The sequence below is a fragment of the Aptenodytes forsteri genome, unplaced genomic scaffold (assembly GCF_000699145.1).
Source record: "Aptenodytes forsteri isolate BGI_AS27 unplaced genomic scaffold, ASM69914v1 Scaffold61, whole genome shotgun sequence".
Taxonomy (NCBI): domain Eukaryota; kingdom Metazoa; phylum Chordata; class Aves; order Sphenisciformes; family Spheniscidae; genus Aptenodytes; species Aptenodytes forsteri.
In genome coordinates, this window is record NW_008794443.1 from 3786806 (window position 1) to 3792670 (window position 5865).

Consider the following 5865-nt stretch of genomic DNA (forward strand, 5'->3'; position numbering starts at 1 on the left):
AATCAGCAGTGTTAATATATGCAAAGGGTGCAGTAGAGTCGCTGCTTAATACACAGGATTCTGGGAAACAGAAGTTACGATCCACAAGAACTGCATATGATGGTACTCAGAAACCTAGGAAATGGGCTCATGGTTAGTTTTATCTGCCCTGCTCGTTAGAAAGTTTTTCAAGGACAAGGGTATATCAAATTATCCCAAGGTTCAGGCATTGTAAATAGGTGTTCCTTCACAGCGTTAGATACATAAGGAATTGAGGAATCAACATGTCTTCCCCAGTTTTTATGCACTGGAACTGAAGAGACAAAGACGAGAGACCTAGACCCATGAGCCCCTTGTTTTTTAAAACAATCCTGTTAAAACAACAGTCACTACAAGAGAAACAGCTGTGACGTGGCCCCATTGCAACAGGTTGTGACAGATGTTTGAGCAAAGAACTTCAGTGGCCTGGCCCTTGAGCCTGCCTGCTAAAGAAGGTCTGCATTTGTCTTTAAACTCGGTGCGATACCCAAGAGGAAGCTTTCTGGCAGGTCAAGGCAACACAGCCCAGCTGTCTGGGTTTATCAGAACCAGTCCCAGTCACAACTCTGAGGGAGAGCAGCTGTTCAGGCAAAGCCCAGGCAGGGACTCACTATGGCAGCTATGCAGACAGATGGACCCAGCTGCCACCAGCCCTGTTTGCTGCTTAACTCCACCGAGTAGCCAGCGTGCCTACCGCTGGACAGCTTCTAAAGCAGCAGCGAAAGCAACTGAGCAAGGGAGGCTCACTGAGGGCCTGGAAAGCAAGAAACAGCAGCCAAAGTGCTCACCAGCTGAGAGCAAATTCTCTTCTTCCTGCTCTAGGAAGCCTTCTCTGCTGCTACAATATTCTGTCGTGAAACATCTTCTGAACGCTGCAGAAATGTTTGTGGCACCCTGCAACCAAACAGGCAGGTGGTTCTCCCCTTAGTTAAGCTGGCTTCTCTCTCAGCCATCACATTTGTAGCTGGATGCCTACAATTAAGACTATTCCCCACTCCCATTTCCACAGACCATGTCTTGAAACTTGGTTCACAAAGTATCAAACCCTCAAGTGAGGCTTGGGCCTCCTGTCTAAGTACTAATGACGAGGATAAGCTTGAAATGAAGCACCAGAAAGAAGCCTAAAAAGCCAGAGTGCACAGAGGATTCCCTGCCAGATGCTGAAAGAAAATGGCTGGAGCTACTAGGGTGACAGATTCTCATCTCAAAATAGATGCATACACCCACACCCCTCTTAAAATGAATATTCACTGCTCAACTTTGTTCATTGCCAAGGGGGCTCAAAACAGTAAGTGATCCGAGTTAAAAATACCACCATTGAAACGAACAGGCAACAAAAAAAAAAAAGTTTAAACCAGACAAATCTGGGCCGCTAGTACAAATTATCCATGAGCTACCACTGTCCAAAAGCCAAGCAAACCACATGTCAAAACAGCCGTATGAAGGATGGACAGCAACACCTGTGGTGCTAGTTTCATCTCACTATCATAGGTGTAAAAGTCATGAAAATATAACGCATAGGCTTCAGCACATTAACCACCAAAATACAAATCCTACTGCACCTTGACAGCAAGCACAACCTAAACTCCATCCTCTGATGTAGGTTATTGCACAGGTCCCAGGTACTGTAGGAAGTGCTACAATCCCACCTTCATGCTGCTGTGGCACCATCCTCTGGCACCCATGGAAATAAGACACGCCACGCTTGAGTCTCTACCTACCACCAGTCTCTAACTTCCATGACATGACAGAGTAGGTAGAAGCACTAATTTCAAGGATAACACAGAAGTGGAAAGCGCAGGCCAAAAAATTAGTAAAGCACGCATGCTATAAAGCAAAAAAAGAACCCATGTCAAACCCTATTTGAGAACTTGCTAATATCAGAGACCAAATCCTTAGCATACTCAAGACCTTTCCATCTTTTCCAAACAGGACTCCATTTCTCACTCTTGAGGCTGAGGAAGTGCTACCAAGGGTTAAATAGCAGCCCTTCATTCTCACAACGTATGCAAAAGAAATTGCTAAATCCTGGATTATTTAGGATAGAAAGCAATAATCCTTCCTTTTGTGAACCTATAATCTGTTGCCATAGAAATAGGTGCAAAAAAAAAAAAAAATCAGAAGTTTCCAACCTGCTGGATGAAAAAGAAGAAAAAAAAAAAGGGGTCATTTGAGGCAAGAACATGTAGGTAGGGTGCTAATTTTCTAGTAATTAGGCAGGACTTTAAAAACAAAAAACAAGTACTGCATTTGGAAAGACTCTCAGATACGGATTTAATGACTTTGGAACTATATATACCTTGACTGAATTCAGGCAGCAGCTGAACATAATAAGCTAGAGCACACATTGCTTCTGAAGTCAGACATTCTGTTATGAGAAGACAGACAATGCAAAACCCATACAAGCATTTACCATGTGCTCAATCCCTTGCAAAACACTAGTTTATAATGTGACACGGTATTAACTTGAATTAGCTTCACTGGACAAAGAACCACCCTGCAAAATAAAACCTGAGCAGCAAGAAGTGATTGAAGTACTTACTGCATAGAGAGATTCCATTAACAGCTGACTTGCTGTGCTAACTCAATATGTAGCCTGCACACCCAAAAAAGCTAGAGAAGATTCCCAGGTTTGGACAAATTGTTTTGCAGGTAGAAGATCTTTGCTTAAGACAACACTGGGGGCACATACCTGGAGTAAACTCAGTTATGAGATCAACACCTAAATGTCTGATACTGCTCAGACAATATGACAAAATGTTCCTTTGTGAGAGGCTATCAGACTCCTTTATTTCGCTAACAAGCTTTCTGTCCTGTACGTAGTGCTTGCAAAAATCAGACTGCAGGTATACCCATTGACAAACACTGTTTAGCAACTAGTTTGTGTGTCTCTCATGTAACACAAGAAGGAACTTATGTTCCTTCCAACTCCCAACACTCTCCACTATTCCTCATTTATACATAAATTTAAGGTCACGCTTAAATCCACACTTTTAATGGATCGCCAGAACAAGTCTCCCTGATAAGTGCAGGTCAAATCAGTTACCTGATAATAATAAACTGGATTTCTAAATAGTTTCATTTACGTCTATTCCCCTCCTCCTTTACTGCTAGGTCAGAAAATGAAGATGCTTGGTTTTCCATATTCTTAAAAGAGGCCACAGGTGGATGTGCAGTTCTTCGCTGGGCTACCCTCATCCTCTGCCAAGGATTAAAAGAAAAAACAATTCTCCATTAAAAGTATTTAAAGCAACACTCTTCATTCTGGCACAACTGGATTACAAAGCAGTTATACAAACAGTTATGCCAGCAAATCCAAAGAAAAAACACACTAGGAAGAGAAGCTCTTTTACACAGATCAGTGTTGATCAGAACAACATCTGATGGCAGTTTGACGTAACCAAGCTGCCAAAGTATAGAGCAAGCCCACGGCACAGTATGGTCAGCATGACTGCGTTAACAGGAGCTCACTGGACCTGATACCCTGTTCAGCTCAGTCAGGGAAGCAGCTCACTGAGCTGCCATAATTCCAAGTTGTGCTCATGTCCATCACCTGTCAATAAAGGGGTCTGCCAGGGTGGACCCAATGCTAAACCCCATTTTCCAACGTGAGAAAAACACTCCACAGCTGTCTAGATTCCAGCAGGCGAGCTATATCATAGATGCATTTGCTCAGAACTAGCAGTTGTAGACAGGGTTGAAGATTCAGCCACAAGACCGGATTTCTAGTACAGTGTCATAGGTTATAATGCAGCCTATCCATTCCCAAGAGCCAGACTTAGTGTCCTCTTAACAGGGAAAAAAGGTGCCCGGTGGACCTAGGCAGGGACACAGACCCACAGTCATAACCACCTCCTGTGCTGTCCCCCTCAAAGGCTGTCTTCTGCGGAACGGCAGCTTTAGGGAGGTAGCAACTTTTAATACTCTGGAGAATACCGGCCATCAGGACAGGATCCTCCAGAAAAGGTGCCTCTTTTTGCCATCTCAGTATCTGTGACAGGCTTCTCAACTAAATGAACCAGCTGCATGGCAGTTCCCGACTTCCTACCGGCCTCTTTTAGAGTGAGTGACGGCTTATCTTGACTTTACTTGCAGAAGGAGCAGCCTCTGCCATCACTGACCCAAAGAGTCCCAAGAAAGAGATCCTCACGGGGTGCTCTACAGTGGTACTGACAAGAAGTCAGCAGCTAACAATCAGGAGGGGCACCGAAGATGAAGGAAGCGTGGCTACAGCTGCTGGTCTGAACTCAGCAACCCGACTTCCAACAACATGTAACAAACAAGTAGCCAAGCTGTGATCTCAAAGACAGACCACAAAATATCAGTTTTCCTATCTGGCCCAAACTCTTAAGGAGTTTCCGTGCATATCTGGACATCAAATCTTTTTTCTCCCTGATACAAAAAGCACAGTCTTAGATGCTGGCACAGTTACAGTAGTGTAACTCCACATACTGACAGTTATTCCAGAACTACTTTCCACTAGGTTGTTCTAATATATTTTATTTCCCCTTCTGTAGAGGATGGTAAAGGCATCTTGCTAGATATGTAAGCGCACTCATGCTGAAAATGGAGCAAAGCAGGGCTGTATCATAACATTAACACCAAAGTCAAAGGCAGATATTCATGTGTTTAGATCAGTCCCTTATAAAGCTGTCCTCCTTGATGACTTTGGAAGATTCATTTAACTGAGGCAAAGTAAGAAATGAGGTAATACCAGAATAGTATTGAGAAACACAAATATGTAGCCCCAAAGAATTATCAAGGTCACCTCCTGAAAATATTTACAGCTCGCCAGCAGTTTTCAAGGACTCGGGAAGAAATGCTTTCCATTCCAGAGACCTTTTGATGAACTTGAGCAAAACAAATCAAATCTCTTCCCTCAAAAGAGACATGTTAGCCTCAACTGGGTCAAAGAAATGCTGCCTGCTTCACTGGGGATTGCTTTAGGCCACTAGTACTTCTTAGCTGTGCTAAATATGCCATAGAAATGCCAAGTCTTGTATATGGGCTAATATACCACAGAGCATTTATACGGTTATGTAAACAGCAAATGCTTTAGAGCAAACCTTAAGTACTTTGTTGTGGATGCAGAAATATGCTTCTATTTCAAAGCGTAAACTTGAAGCGAACCGTAACACAGTGAGCCCTCGGGACTGCCTTTTACTCCAATAGAAGCACCCGATAGATGAGCAGACTGCTCAACTCTGTTCTGTTATACAGTCTGAAGTGCCCTTATTCCATATATCCCTACATTCATTTCAAGCTACGCTAAATTAAAACCTGTCAAATTAAGCTTTACTCCTTTTATGAAATCTGTATCCTGACTTCTCTCCTGATGCTTTTCAAACCTTGTTTTCAATTGATCTGTTGAAATTTCTTCTAAGGTCAGCAACATCCCGTGCAATTAAGAAACAAATGACCACAGAATTTTGGTCACTAGCTAATAACTTTGACTTCTATGTAATCTTCCCAAGTTTTAGCACTGCATTAGCAGCGCTGTTATTTCTACGGCACTCTCCCACTGTTCCCCCTGCAATCATGCTTTCACCTCCAAACCAACCACCACAAGAAGCAAAACATTCTCTTTCCCTGCCTCAAACACGTCAGGAAACAAGCGAGGAAGACCCCGAGCCTTCAGCAATCTCCGTAATACCGTCAGTAACCACGCCAGCCTCTAGACTACCGACTGGAGGAAGGGAAACGGTTCAGATTTCCTCAGCACAGCTCCCACAGCAGGCAGGTCCTCGATCTTCAGTGCAGGCACACAAAGAGACGAAGCAATTCCAGGGGATACGGAAAAACGCATCCAGCCATTTACCCACAAGTTTTCGTTGCCGCTGACAATTT